Raw genomic sequence first — 16,528 nt, 5'->3', positions numbered from 1 at the left:
ATTTTCACAAGGAACTATCGTTATGTGAGTTTTAAGCCAAGCAGTTTGAAAGAGTTTGGAGAAAGGCCCATAGTTTATAGTCACTCGAGGGTCACTGGCATGTTCTAATTCAAAGTGACCAAAGAATTCCTTCCTTGTATTTTACTTCCTTGTCGCCATTTGAGATGCCCCACTGTCATTTGCATCCCATTTAAAAAAAAAATAAAAAGGGATTCATACTTCTATAAGATTGCTGGGGTGAAGTAAAGAAAATACTCTCTTTAGAATTTCTCATACACACTGCTCATCAGTGATGGATACATGTGAATTTAATTTGCCACAAACATCATGAAGTATTAGCATAATTTACTGAGAGAAACAGGAACTAAATTTTGGAGAAGGGGGCTATCAGTGTCAGATTAACCCTGAAGACAACTGGGAGTTTCTTAGTGACCTGTGAAATAGCCTTTTTTTTTTTTTTTTTTGCATTCCAGGGGGAATTGTCTGGATATGGAAGTAGGTGAAGGAAACCAAGAAACGAAGGGATCCTGTGGTGGCTTGGGACTCAGGTATATTCTGCTTGCAAGTCGGGTGGTTCAGGAAGAGGTCCTGATGGCTGTGTAGACCATATAATTCCATAATAGTTAAGGGCATAGTCTTAAATCCCAGTGGACTTAGTTTCAAATGCTAGTCTTTTCAATTTATTATTAGTTTTCTTGTCTGAGAAATGGCAGTAACTGTCAAGACTCTTGGGAGAACTTAAATGAAATCACAAATGTGCTAATATCCTGATGCGAAGGGTAGTGAATTGGATAGTACCCTCCAAAAGACATGTCAGTGTCCTGATCCCTGGAACATATGACTGTGACCTCATTTGCAAAAAGGGTCTTTGCAGATGTGATTAAGTTAAGGATCATGAAATGAGATAATCTTAGATTAAACTGGTATGTCCTAAATCCAATGTCAATGGTCCTTATTAAGAGATTGAAGAGGAAAAGACACAGGCCCTGTGAAGACAAACAGGTTGAAGTGATATAGCCACAAGTCAAGGATGCCAATAGCTCCCAGGAGCCAGAAGAGACAAGGAATGACGTCTCCCCAGAGACTCTAGAAGGATTATAGCCCTATGGATGTCTTGATTTCAGACTGGTAGCCTCCAGAACTGTGGGAGGATACATTTCTGTTGTTTTAAGCCACTCATTTTGTGGTGATTTGTTACAGCAGTCCTTGGATGTCAAGGGCTGAGCATAGTGTCTGGCCCATGGTCAGTGTTTGGTGAGTTGTGGCCTTAGTTTTCAGACGAATTAGATTTTGGGAGGGGAGTGCTTAAAAAAAAATCCATTAAAAATTTTTTTTAAAGATTTTTAAAATTTATTTGACAGAGATCACAAGTAGGCACAGAGGCAGGCAGAGAGAGAGGGAGAAGCAGGCTGCCTGCTGAGCAGAGAACCCGATGCGGGGCTCGATTCCAGGACCTGGGATCATGACCTGAGCTGAAGGCAGAGGCTTTAACCCACTGAGCCACCCAGGTGCCCCTAAAAAAAAAATCCATTTTAAAGTTTTTTCTCTCTGGTTCTTTTAGCCTTATTTGCTTATTCTGTCAGCCAGTCCTTCAGTATTTGTTAAATAGCTTCCATTTAGTGCTAAGTGTCCTGGGGGTCTCTAAAAGAGCACTACATGATGGTGAACAGAATACACGAGACCCCAGCCTCGCTGACTTTGCTCTCTAGTGGGAGAGACAGACAAATGGAAAATAAATCCTCACCACAGTTAAGTGCTATGAAGAAATCTGGTTGAGTCTGGGGACAGAGAAGAACCAGGAGAAAAGCAGAGACACTGGTTTCAAGCAAGTGACTGAGCCTGACAGACTGTGGCAGAAATTTCAGAAAGCGAAAGGTATTTTTGTAGAGGACTTCTGTGTTAAAGCAGAGTGTTGACTTTGAGGTTTGACTTTGCATTAGGTATGAGATGCAGGAGACATTTGCATTTGCCGAGTGGAATATTGCTGCTGTCTATGGGGCAACAAGGCTATTTCCTAGATGTTTCAGGGCAGAGGTTGGCAAACTTTTTCTCTAATGGGCCAGACATTATATAGAGCTTGTGGGCTGTATGGTTTCTGTTGCATTTTGATTTTATGTTATAGCATTAAGCAGCCACAGAAAATGTGTGAATAAGTGCGTGTGAGTCTCTCTATGTCCCATACTTCATTTACTGGACACTTGAATTTCATGTAATTTTCACATGTTTTGAGCTATTTTTCTTTATTTCTTTTTTTTTTTTTTCCTGTCACCCCTTTAAAAATGTAATAACCCTTCTTAGTTCGAGAGCCATACTGGAACAAAGAGTGGGATGCATATGGCCTGTGGGTCATTGTTTGCCAACCCCTGTTTTAGAGCACAGCTTTGCTCCTTACAAACAAAGGAACAAAGTTCTATGCCTCACTATTCTGCTGTAAGCAGCAGCCAGCAGGATTGGAGACCTGTGGGGAAGAGAAGATCCCTTGGGCAAGCAGTGTGCTATCCGTGCAGAATTCTCCATTCTTGGTGGCCTGATAAACATTGGCCTGAGCTTGAATTAAGAATGATTTTTTTGTTTGTTTGTTTCATGAATCAACATTTAATGATAATATTTCTTCTTGATGTTTCAGCTATAAAAGTACAAATTATGCATGAAATTGATGTACATTATTCCATCATGAACTAATCTGATAGAAAAACACATTAGGTATTTATATAAAAAACAACTCATTTATAACCATTGAAGCATTTCGAAAAGGAGAACTATGTTCCTGAAAATGTGAATGACCAGAAATTGAGGCCATTCAGTTATGACCAGGGAGATGAAGCACTGTGTTCTTACCATCTTGCCGGCATTGCCCAGTTGCCTTTATGGCCATAAATTTTAGTATGATAAAAGACATTAAATTTTTTTCTTTTATTCTATGGCATCATTTCCCAAATGATAGTGAATTTCTATATAATACTTTATTTATAACCTCCACTACACTTTGGGCTCTGGAAATAGGCTGATAAACAAGTTGGATTGGGACAAACAAGTTGAATTGGAATTTGTCAGATGTTTTGTGGATTCAGGTATCTTACTATTCAGACCTTGTGGGTACTCCACAAATTAAGTCAAGTTTTGGCTTCTCAATTTTTAAGCATCTACCTTCTTCCTCCCTCCCTTCCTCCTTCCTTCCTTCTGTTCTTACTTTAAAGATTGTATTTACTTTTTTGACAGAGAGAGAGAGTGAAAGAGAGAGAGAGAGAGAGAGAGCGAGAACAGGCAAAGGGAGCAGCAAGCAGGCAAAGGGAGAGGGAGAAGCAGGGGCTCCATCCTAGGACCCTGGGATCGTGATCTGAGCTAAAGGCAGACACTTAACTGACTGAATCACCCAGGTGCCCCTCTTCCTTCTTTTAAAACATCATATTTTAGCCATGCTGATTCTGGGAAGTATCCACAAAAAGTATATCTATTATCAGTAAATTTTTGTATGCTTAACATAAAATGCCAATTTAAATCAAGCCATCCTTTACAGATCATAGTTCTTTTAGAGCTTAAGGAGGCCTCAGAGATGACCTACCCCAATCTTCTTCATTTTATACTTGAAGGAAGTGATGCAGAAGTGACTTGATAATTCACTAGTTTTACCATCCGCTGTAGTTGGTTTCTATTTTACTCCATGATGAGGTTGGCTGTCCTGTGAACACTGAGAAATGTTTGCTCAGTAGCTTGTAGATGGAGCACAATCATTCCCAGCCTCTCTTGTATCATCTCTGGTTTCGTAATAAATACATCTGGGGACATCAGGAAATCTCAAGTGGGTTGTCTTAGTAACTTTCTTTTTGTAGAGCCGATGGCTTTGGATCTTGACACTAGGAACTGCTCCATGTAGTATCATTGCCTTTATTAAGAGTTTAAGTTAAGGGTGTGCATGCTCACCTCAGAGAGTAGAAGCAAAATTATTCTAAGGGATCTGCTCTGTAACAGAGGCAGGGTGGGTGCTGTCTGGATGTTAGGGTAGATCACTGAGTGGCTGAGACTTGTGATGGGGTGGAGGCCCATGGGGGAGAGGAAGCAAGCAGTTAATATCCAGGCATCTGGTTGGTGAGGGACAGCTCAAGCACTCCACACAGTGGTCAGTATTCTCTGAGCAGGCAGCAAATAGAGATCCAGACTAACTGCAGAAATTATTATTACCCTGGATTGGGGGGCAGCATTTAACTCTTGAGAGGAGCTCTCTCAAGAGATACCTATGTCCTCAGTCAGGGGGTCTAGAAGATTAGTATGGAGAGTTTTCCAGAACTAGGGAAGGGGACCTGAGAGACGAGCCCAGGATAAAGGAGAGGGAAAGCAGTTAGACAATTCAAGCACATATTCTTCCTGTCTGTTTGAGCTCCAGGAGTGTGAGCCCTCAGTGAAGTGAGCTTTCTAGAGAAGCAGAGATAACCAAGGCAGGGTTGAGGGCAATGATTCAGTCTATCCGTCCCTCCAGTGTAGACCATATTCAACTGTTGTGCTGGATCCTTGTCTGCCTTCACATGATCTTTTGGGCCTGACAATGCTCACTTGCTTTCCAGGGATTTTTAATTTGAACACTAATGTGAAAACAAATTCCTCATGAAATCTGGACATTATCACTGTTCTTTTAATGGCTCTTGCTGAAGAGGAAAAATAGACAATATCATTCCATTTCATAAATACCTGTTACTTATATGGCAGAACTATAGTCATTGGTATGGCCTTTTATGTATTTAAAGCCACATGTATAGGGTTATCAGACTCTCAGTGATTTTCATCTTGGGTGTAGTTTTTGTTTCTGCATTTCATGACATCTGATTTTTAGCACTATTGATATTTGCATCATAAAAAAAGATAAATAAAATTTAATGTCCCTTTAACTACCCAGTTTCTGTGGTAGAAATGTCTGGTCCTTTCTTGACCCATCTTTGCTCCCAGTAGGCAAGCCTCTCTACCCAATTTCTGCTTTTTACCTGGTCTTAGTTCTGCTTCTGGGTACATTGTATATTTCAGAGGATCTTGCTTGGGTCAGTTTCAAGCCCAACTTGTTGCTCTTTCCCCTGTTAACCAGGTTGCCCATACATGGATGTAGGTAAAGCTTCACACACATAACCACTAGCATATACTTATCCCTTAGGAATTATATTTGTTTTCCAGGGTCAGAACTCAATAACTCCATCCTTTAGACTCCTGGCTCATTTTTTCTCTTTGGATTTTGCTTGCCAAAATATAGTTGCTTTGGTTGGATTCTTGACTCCCATCTTGTGTGACTCCTGCTTTGGGGTCTGGGTTCCCATCTGCCATCTTGGGCTCCATCCCTGAATATCTACCTTCTATTTTTAACCTCTAGTTCCATGCACGTTATGGGCATGGAGCTTGATCTGTGCAGTTTATTTTCTTGTCCTGCTTTTTACTTTTTTGCATTCTTTAGGGACTGCTAAAACTCTTTCTTATTCTGGTAGACCCTCTGGGCTCTGATTCAGCCTTTCATTCATTGCTCCCAAATTATTCCCCAGCCTTCCTGTACCAGCTTTTCAAAGAAAATATTTTTGAAATAAGTCTCTTTTAATAGGCTTAAAGAAGGGCACCTGGGTGGCTCAGTGGGTTAAGCTCAGTGGGGAGCCTGCTTCTCCCTCTCTCTGCCTACTTGTGATCTCTGTCTGCCAAAAAAATAAATAAAACCTTAAAAAAAAAAAAACACTTTCCTTAAAATATTTTAATTATTTGAAAGAGTATTCTAGGGCTTTCTATCACTTACTGCTTTTGATGTCATATGAACACAACGCCTGCAACTGGTTTTCAGAGCTTTTGAGTTTTGCTCATTTGTCTTCTGATTTTTTTGATTAAAAACATTTTCCTCACTGAGAGGCTTCCTTTTGTACATTGTGGGACATCACTTGGTTTGTAAAATAACCTAGAATACTAATTTTTAAAATCCAATTCATAACCTCATTTTTTAGTTATATTTTGTCATCAAGTAGTATGAGGTAGGCTTCTTTAAGTCTATTTTTTTTTAAAGATTTTATTTTTATTTATTTAACAGACACAGATCACAAGTAGGCAGAGAGAGAGAGGGAAGCAGGCTCCCTGCTGAGCAGAGAGCCCAATGTGGGGCTCAATCCCAGGACTCTGAGATCATGACCTGAGCGGAAGGCAGAGGCTTAGCCCACTGAGCCACCCAGGTGCCCTTCTTTAAGCCTATTAAAAGAGACTTATTTCAAAAATATTTTCTTTGAAAAGCAAAAAAAAAAAAAAAAAAAAATAAATATAAGCTTTGTTGAACCCTTTAAAATTATTACAACATGATTTATGCACAGAGTATACTTTGATGAATATAGCCTGTGTGCTTAAAAAGAATGCACTTTCTTCTGTTGTTGGAATATTCCGTGAATGTCAGTTTTATAGTTATTCAGTCTTCATACATCCTTACCGATTTCCTGTCCATTTGTTCAATCAATTACTGAGAAAATAGTTTTGAAATATTTATTTTGTGGATTTATTTATTTTTCTTTAAATTGTCAGTTTTTGCTTCATTTAGATTCTCTATTTAGGTGCATACTCATTTGGGGCGTTAACGACTCCTTAAAGAATTGATATTTTTATCATTATGACTTTTTATCTTTATTCTTAGTAATATTTTTATTTTAAGTTTTACTTGGCCTAATATCAATACAACCCTTCCAAATGATAGACTGGATATTTGTGTCCCTACATCATGGGATATAGAATCCTAAGTGGACAATTTTTGTCTTACAAAACCTTAAAGGTGTTATTCCATTGTTTTCTGGCTAGTTGTATTTCTAACACTGTTTCCTCTGAACGCAATGTCTTTGGTCTCTTTAGCTGCAGCTTGGAAAGGTAGAATCCTGAAGCACATACAAATCTCACCCCACATGTTTCTTTCCTTTTGAGGAACACAGCCTACATTCTCTGTTGTCCAGTGCCTCAGGATAGTTGTTTTTTATATATTTTGCTCAATTGTGTATTTCTTTTTACAATAAGAATAATTCCTATGCCTGCTCTTCTGTCATGGCTGGTCCAAAAGCCTCTTGTATATGTTCAAAACATCCATAGTGATTGGTATATATTGACAAAAGGTTATGTTTGATTCCTGGGAAGTATTTGGTTATTTAAGAGTAAATATCATGCTCTATAAATTAATCTCTCTGATTCTTTTTTAAACTTCCTTTTTTTTTTTTTTTGCAAATGAGAATTCTATCTGGTGACTATGAAACCACAGCAAAAGCCTTAACTAGGCCATGCACCTTGATGGACATAACCTCAGCCAATCAATATTTATTGAGCACCATCTGTGTACCAGATGCTGGGAGGTCTCAGAACTGTTGCAGACTTAAATACTATAAAATAAATCATGATCTGATATCACTTTTTGAGGTTAGGTTGAAGAATAATGTCGCAAAACAAACAAGATTTCACGATTTTAAAGCTTTGGGAGTTGATCTATCTGGAAAATGTGTGTTCTTTGAAAAGCAAAACAAAACACTAAAGACCGTATTTTATTTTTAAAGATTTATTTATTTATTTATTCATTTATTTGATTTTTTTATTATGCTATGTTAGTCACTATTTAGTACTTCATTAGTTCTTGATGTAGTGAGAACCACATTTTAGTCCTAAGTCTGTTGGAATGATACTGTGCAGCTAACAGTCTTTCCAAGTCTGTCTTTCCTTCTCTAAAGAATGAAACTGCTGTGATTTATAATTTTTAAGTTCTCTTTGATATCTAAAATTTGTGATTCTCTGTCTTTGTGTACTTTTTATACCTTTCTTCTGTCACATGCAATTAGGACATAAATAGGGAAGCATCATGTTTGTGAGATTCTGCATTCTGAATGTGATTTTGATTATTTAAAATATGAAATTTTAGAGTGCACTTATGTTGTGGAAAAATGGTTTTCTAAACAGAATAGGTAGTTACCTTACATATATGCTTTTATGTGTCCTCTGAGTCATATCTGCTCTCAGTAGCTGCTGACAATACAAGATTTTACTGCTGAAAGAGCAGCAGATCTAATATGCTGCAAAAGAGCAGGCTGAATTTTATTTTGCCTTGGGTCATCAATAAAATTCTAGTCATGCTCTGATCTTATACTCTTTATTGTTCCCCATGATACATTGCAGGTAAAAGAAAACTTTACTTTTTCAGGCATTGCAAAACTTAAACGAAAAATTAGAAAACACCTGAAGGGTCATATGTTCATGGCAGAGAGCTTGGAAGGCATTCTCCCTGATGTAGTGACACATGTCAGTGGGTGTGTTTGTTAGGGTCGCTGACTGCTGTAATAAATAGTCCTGCCTGTTAAGTCCCTTGGAATAATAGGACTTTGCCTCTCCCACATGTAACAGTCTCTGGCAGGTGAGTATGTGAGCAGTGCAGCTCTCTGTCTTGTAGTCAGTTAGGAACCCATGTTGATGGTCGCTGTGCCATCATTCAAGGACTCAGCCAACGCAATATACCATTAGATGGCTGCAGAAGTTATAACTGGTTCAGTCAGTCGGAGAGGGGGAAAGAGCATGGAGAAGTTCAAAGAGGTTTCTTTCTTTCTTTCTTTCTTTCTTTCTTTCTTTCTTTCTTTCTTTTTTAAGATTTTATTTATTTATTTGACAGAGATCACAAGTAGGCAGAGAGGCAGGCAGAGAGAGGGGAAAGCAGGCTCCCCGCTGAGCAGAGAGCCCGATGCGGGGCTCGATCCCAGGACTCTGGGACCATGACCTGAGCCGAAGGCAGAGGCTTAACCCACTGAGCCACCCAGGTGCCCCTCAAAGAGGTTTCTAAAAGTTAGTTTTCTTCAGTTCTGTTGGCTTCATCAATTTGCCAGAGAGATGGAGAAATCTCAGAATCAGGAAATAAAGTCCTGACTATCTAATTCCTGAGCCCATGCTCTTAACTACTCTCTTACGTTATCTTTTCTGATCGTGAAGTTACTTGTCTCAGTCCATTCAGGCTGCTATAACAGAGTATCATAGACTTATATACCACAGGGTGGCCTATATGGAACAGACATTTATTTCTCATAGTTCTGGAGGTTGGGAGTTTAAAATTAAGATACCACCAGCTTCACTGTCTTGTGAGAACCTGCTTACTGATTCCTTAGACAGCTTTCTTTTCACTGTGTCTTCACATGGAACTTTCTGGAGTCTCTTTTATAAGGGCACTACTCCTATTTATGAGGGCCCTGCTCTCATGACTCAGTCACCTCCCAAAGGCCCCACCTCCAAATACCATCATACTGGGGATTAGGTTTCAGCATATGCATTTGAATTATGGGGAACAGACTTTCAGTTTATAGAATTGTTTAATTCTGGAATTCTACCAAATCAACTATTACTGGAATGCAGTCCTCTATGAACCTATGCTAATAGAGAACAATGAAATTTTTATTTGAATATTTCCTCTGATTTCCCAGACTTCCCCCCAAAGGCCCTCTTTCCCTCTCTCTTATTCTCTCATTTTTTATTGAGCTCTAAATTAGATGCAAGAGCAGAATTTCCTCCTTTTAATGCCTTGGAGATCTGTATTTGCCCTAGGAAATGAGGGGAACATAGGCACACAATCCAAAATCAGCAGTTCTTTCTGTCTTGGGGGCTGCAAGCTTTGTATCTTTCAAGGAAGTTGGGTTTTTTGTTTGTTGACTAATTTTTAATTTAAGTTCAATTCATTAACATATACTTTATTATTAGTTTCAGTGGTAGAACTCAGTGATTCACCAGCCTTATGTCATACCCAGTGCTCATTACATCCCTGGCCCTCCTTAATGTCCATCACCCAGTTACCCTGTCACCTCACCCTCCTCCCCTCCAGCAACTCTCAGTTTGTTTCCTGTGATTAGGAATCTTTTATGGTTTGTTTCCCTCTGATTTCCACTGTTTTACTTATCCTTCTTCTCTGCTCCTCTGTTTTGTTTCTTAAATTTCAGATGTGAGTAAAGTCGTATGATAATTGTCTTTCTCTGATTGACTTATTTTGCTCAGCATCATACCCTCTAGTTCCATCCATGTCATGGCAAATGGCAAGATTTCTTTCTTTTTTCTTTCTTCTTTTTTTTCCCTTCTTTCTTTATTATTATTTTTTTAATGATGGAAGGGGTTTGTAAAACTCTCTAACTTAATCTGTTATATGGAATGTCTCTTACCCCCTTTCGTCAGGATCACAGAGGCTGGAAGGTTTTCTTTATCACCATTTTTATTAGCCAATAACCTCAAGTTTCATGTAAAAACTTACCTTTGCACATGAATCTCCTTTGGGATTAAAAAAAAAAAAAAAGCATTCTGAGTAATTGTTAATGTTCTATTTTCACGCCCACAGAGGTATTTCTGTCTTTTTCAGTGTATGCAACTCAGTTTTTAGTTGTGTCCCCTGAGGGTTTTCTGACTTTGGCTATTTTTTCTGGATAGTTATTTCATAATCCTGATAAACAGCACATATGATTTCAGCTAAGCCATAGAAGAAACTACATTTAATAGTATTAGCTAAGATGAAAGACACTTCCATTCAAAAAGTGTCCAAAGACACCTTCTGCCAAAAATTTGAGGCGAACATGCCAATTGTTTTGCTTTTTTAAAAAACATATCCATCCAGGAGAACTGCAATTTCCATGAGTTTTATAGGTAGAAAAAAATCTTTAACTCAGGCCTGAAATATAATGATAGGAACTCTGGTAGGCTTACCCTTTAACAGAAGATGGGATTGTTCTATGACTTTTGAGCCTGTTGAAGACAAAATTCATTGCAGATAGCAAGTTTGTGGATTCATACAGAAAAAGAAATGACTCACATTTGATAAGATCTGACCACTATGAGATGCTGCCAGATTTACTAATATGCTAATGATCTACTGAATATATAGAATAAGTACCTTGTTATGTTATGTGTTTTATTTTGTTGCAAAAATAATTTGGGAGAAGTGTAAATGATACGTGCAAGGGAGTGGTTTTGCCTTTTTTATTGTGGTAAAATACACGTAACATAAAATTTACGGTCTTAACCACTTTAAGTGTAAATTTTAATGGTATTAAATATATTCATCATGTTGTACAACCATCACCACTATCTCTCTCCATAGCTTCTTTCATCTTGTGATGAAATTCCATACCCATTTAACACTAACTACCCTTTCTCTCCTTTCATGTAAGTAGACTTACACAGTTTTTGTCTTTTTGTTACTGACTTATATCATTTAGCATAACGTCCTCATGTTTTACCCATGTTGTAACATATGTCAGAATTCCCTTCCTTTTTAAGACTGAAATAGTATTCCATTGTATGGATATACCACTTTGCTTATCCCTTCATTCATTGATGGATAGTTGGGTCACTTCCACATTTTAGCTATTGCAAATAATGATGCTATGAATATAGGTATACAAATGTCTCTTTAAGACCCTGCTTTCAATTCTTGTAGGTATATACCCAGAAGCAAAGTTGTTGGATCATATGGCAATTTTTTAATTGCTATTTTTAATTGTTTGAAGAACCACCACAGTGTTTTCCATAGCATTTGCAGCATTTTTCTTTCTCACTGTCTGTGCATAAGAGTTTTTTACCATGTTTTAGGGGAGGCAGCTATGATGTAATAGTAAATGCATCAATTTTAAAGACAAAAAAAAACTGAATATGAGTTCCAGTTCCTGGATAGCGGTCATGTGACTCAGGACTAAAGATTCTAATCTCTCTGAATCTCATGTTTCTCACTTTCAAAAAAATGCCTGTGATACTAATGAAGTAATCTATATAAAGGCCACTGAAACTGTTGGGTGCTGTAAAAATGTCAGTTTTTTATTATGATGTAATCAAATACTGGGAAATAAAGATCTGTACTCTTTGCTGATTTTTATATATATATAAAAATATGTATATATGTAATATACCTACATATATATATATATATATATATAGACACACACAGACACACACACACTCACACATACTTTTAGATAGTATCCATGAGTATTTCTTTATTTTTTTTATTTTTTTTATTTTTTTTTTAATTTATTTATTTGAAGAGAAAGATCACAAGTAGGCAGAGAGGCAGGCAGAGAGATAGAGAGGGAAGCAGGCCCCCTGCCGAGCGGAGAGCCCGATGCGGGACTTGATCCCAGGACCCTGAGATCATGACCTGAGCCGAAGGCAGCGGCTTAACCCACTGAGCCACCCAGGTGCCCCTCCATGAGTATTTCTTTACAGAGCTTACTATTCACAGTACCTGTTGAATTTCAGTAAAAATTAAATTTGATACCAAAGATAATAATCTTATGGAGAAAAGTTCCATTTTGTACCATTAGCTTAAGGATATCAATAGAAGAATCCTTGCTGTGTATAATTGCACTCGTTGGCCAGTAGTGTGCTCTGCCATGACTAATTCTTCTGAAGGACAATATTTAAGACCTAGGGAGTTAGGTGCAGTCTATGATTGACTTAGGTGGGTTTCAGGGACTTTGCCATGTAACATCTTTTTGACCTAGGGCATGTTCCTATGTCTCTGAGCTTTAGTTTCTAAGTTTTAAAAATGAGGGAATGGGAATAAATCATCCTTATAGGCTTTTCCTGACTCTGAGCATCTCTGGCTGTAAAGTCCCTGGACCGGTTCATCAAATATGATCAGATTGTTAACTCCTGCCAATGCTTTTGAGTTCAGGTAGCACAGTGGATCCAGAAGCAATTCGTTGAGAGAGTAAAGTAGTAATAAGTGGGAATAATTTACACTAATCATGAGTGAAATTTCTTAACTGTAGTAAAAGAATGACTTGTGATTGGGTAAGATCTGATAAAGTTTGCAGTATTTGGAAGAGAAGTTATCTAAAAGAATGAATGACTATGCTTATTAGTGTATAATTAATAAAAGTAATATAATGTTCCAGAGCAGGTCTGGCCAGTACAATATTTCGCAACAGTGGAAATGTTCTATATCTGCACCATCATTATGGTAGCTGCTAGCCACTATGTATCTACTGAGAAGTTGGAATGACTAGTGAGACTAAAGAACTGAGACTTTTTAATGTTAATTAAATTTATTTAATTAAATTTAAAGTAGCCATATATGGCCAGTGGCTATCTTACTGGAGCACAGTGATAGAGAATGTGATCTGTTTCCTGAATTATAGGCTTCTTTAGAGAAATAAATCTGATTATTCATCTTACTGTGCATTTATTAAAACTAACGCAAGGCATATAGTAGGATGATAGATAGATAGATAGATAGATAGATAGATAATAGATAGTTGTGGCAATAAAGATGTTTTTTTTTTTAAAAATGATCTGTGAGCAAGTATATTTGGAAAAGACTACATCTCCTGTCACTTTTTTTGAGATTCATAATGCATATTAATATACTATATGCTTTGGAATTTTTCTAAATAGATTTATTTTGCTTTAAATCTGCATCTCTCAAACTTATTTCACTACAGACTCTTTTTATGTGTATGTTTGTGTGAGAGAGATTAAGAAAAGGCAGGAGGGAGGCGGGCGAGCGGGAAGAAGAGGAAGTGACAGAGAGAGAGGGAGGGAGAGAGAGAGATGGATGAGCTCACTCCCGCCCGGATTCTACTCGTCATATATTCAGATGGATAATTTTGATGGAGTGCAGAGTTTTGGAGTAGATACTAGAGGGTAAGTATCCAGGAAGCTAGGATAGAAAATATTTAAGGACTCAGAACCCTTAGAGTTGGGAAAGGAGGCTTTGAATCTGGAACTCCACATGACAGTTTGCACCAAGTGAGTATTTTCTCCTTTGGGAAATAATCATTGTTCCTGAATATTGAAAGTAATGTTTGCTTGTAAGTCTCAGGGATCATGTATTTAGAGGTCTTTTCTATTTCTTATGAAGAAATGTCAACTTTAAACTTGAATTTGGTCCTTAAAGTACTAGGATTTCTCCCTATAAAGATTTTTGAAATTTATATTAAAACACAATAGATAGTCAAATTATTGTCCTTCAACTTCTGAAGTTAAAATTTTGGTTGGAGTTGAATCACATTTAACTTGGATTTGAATTAGATACAGTTAGTATCTAATACAAGAGGGAAAAAATGGAGGCTTTTTGTTTATCTAGCTTTCTATCTTCCTGAGAGTTGATGCATAAAATTGTGAGAAGGGGCACTGCCTGAAACTACTACCTGCTATAACATTTTTTTTCCCAGAGAGTAAAAAATACTCAGTTACCTCTTGGTTTATGAGGCAATGAAATATTCCAGCACATAAATATTGACGCTGAGACCCATGGGATGTAGGCGTGCTAAGCACATTTGCAAGACATAAAGACCAAAGCTAAATGAAGTTACATCTTTTCCTATAAAATGCAGTCTGTCCCTCAATGGATTTTACCATCCTGTTGTTTTTATTTCCTCCATCTTTATAATTGGAGACACCCTGCTGGCCCGTTGAAAACACCACTAGTATTTCTTCCTGAAAGTTAGCCAAACTACTGATGATTATTCTTAAAATTCTGATTAGGTGTTTGCAGTTAAAATGAACACATCAGGGAAATGCCAGGATGTGAGCCGGAAGTGGAGAACAGGAAAGTGGCTAAATAAAGGCATTAAAAAAACAATCTGTGAGAGCAGTATTGTGAAATGAAATAGATTTTTAAAATGGAAAATACTGTATTGCTTTTAACTTTCCTCTGAGCAAGAAGAATCTGAATTCTACATACTGAATATAGCTACTCTAATGTTTATCTAGTTTTTATCTACATGGACAGGGCTTCTCTTGTAATTGCAGAAGTTAGGATGCGGGTGCACGTGTGTATATGTGTGTGTGTGCGCGTGTGCAGAGGCTGGTAGGTGAGGAGTTGTTCATTAGCATTCTCTTGTTGCAAGTTGTGTGAAACAGGTTTGGAGCACATTGTGTTGGATCCTAGGACGGGTGAGGGAAAAAAAAATGCGTTTTTTCCCAATCAGGCTTTGCTTTAGAGAATCCTACAGGAATTCCCTGGTGAGCTATGAAACTTGAGAAATGTTATTTTGGTAGTGTATGTCTCTGCTCTCCCAACCAGATCATATATCCTTGAGAATAGAGACAATGATAATGTGCATATTCATTTACTAAACATTTATCCCAGGCCTACTACATTGCAGTCATTGCATTAGGCACTGGGTCCACAATGAACATTTTAGTCATGGTCCTTACTTTCAAAGAGCTTATATTCTTGTGTCAGGGGAGACAGAGAGGAAGCACATAAAGGGCTTCATGTATTTCAGATACTGACAAGTACTGAAAGAGACGTGAAGAAGGTAGTGTGATAAGGAATAAGGGTAGCTGAGGAAGGCCTTTCTGAGAAGGGAACTTGAACTCAGCATGAAGAAAGCTCAGCATGAAGAAAGAGCCGGTCATGAAGGAGATTGAAGGAAGAGAAATAACAAGTGGAAAACCTTAGAGTAGAGAGCTTTAGCTTTCAAGGACAGAAAGAAGCCCAGGCCACGGTGACTGAACTAAAGGATCCATTGGGAAAGTAGAACCAGATGAGATCCGAGAGGCTGGCAGAGTCAGATCTCCTAGGCCCATGACCATGTAGGTCATGTTGACACTGCCATTTTGCTGCATGCTTTACCTTACCTACATGGTCTCTCGTGGCAAAACCACAGTTCTGATTTAAATTTCAACTCTGTCTTTCCCTCTAAAATATGGAACACGGGAATAATGCTCATTTTCACCACTTCCATCCCAGGTTATACTGGAAGTCCTAGACAGAGCAGTTACGCAAGACAAAAGAAAGAAAAGCATCCACATTTGAAAAGAAGAAGTAAAATTATCTGTTTGCAGATGATGTGGTCTTATATGTAGAAAACACTGTAGACTCAACAATGACAACAACAACGACACCACCACCACCCTGCTAAAACTAATAAACAAATTCAACCCAGTTGCAGGATACAAATCAATATGCAAAACTCATTTGCATTTTGATATGCTAACAGCAAGCTATCAGAGTGAGAAATGAAACAATCCCCTTCACAACGGCATCAAAAAAAATAAAATATGTAGGAAGACTTGTACACTGAGAACTATAAAACACTGATGAAAGAAATTAAAGCAGACACAAATAAATGGAAAGATATCTTGTGTTCATGGACTAGCAGAATTAATTTTAAAATGTCCATATTACCCAAAGTAATCTACGGATTCAGTGCAATCCCTATCAAAAATCCCAGTGACATATTTTACAGAAATAGAAAGAAATAGAAATAGAATAGTAGAAAGAATAGGAATAGAAATAGAAATAGAAAAATCCTAAACTTTATCTGGAACCACAGAGGACCTTGATGAGCCAAAACAACTTTGAGAAAGAAGAAAGCTGGAGGCATTGTACTTCCTGATTTCAAAATATATTACAAAGCTACAGTAATTAAAATAGGTTGGTACTGGCATAAAATTAGACATATAAAACAGTAAAACAGCATAGAGAACCACCAAACAAAGTCTCACATATTTTTTTTTTTTAAGATTTTATTTATTTATTTGACAGGCAGAGATCACAAGTAGGCAGAGCGGCAGGCAGAGAGAGAGGAGGAAA

The 16,528-nt window shown here is 37.7% G+C and overlaps 1 long non-coding RNA gene across 1 annotated transcript in view; it reads left to right on the top strand.

Moving 5' to 3' along the window:
* The first annotated feature begins 473 nt into the window (after window positions 1–473).
* Window positions 474–16,528, top strand: part of LOC309872011 — a 251,455-nt gene continuing 235,400 nt past the window's right edge. The window contains exon 1 of the long non-coding RNA XR_014315612.1: window positions 474–548. This is a non-coding gene — a long non-coding RNA (uncharacterized lncRNA). The remainder of the gene's footprint in view (window positions 549–16,528) is intronic.

Source organism: Mustela nivalis (assembly GCF_964662115.1).
Source record: "Mustela nivalis genome assembly, chromosome: 8".
In the NCBI taxonomy this organism is placed as follows: domain Eukaryota; kingdom Metazoa; phylum Chordata; class Mammalia; order Carnivora; family Mustelidae; genus Mustela; species Mustela nivalis.
Note: the sequence above shows the minus strand (reverse complement) of the source record. Positions and strands in the feature narration are given on the sequence as shown.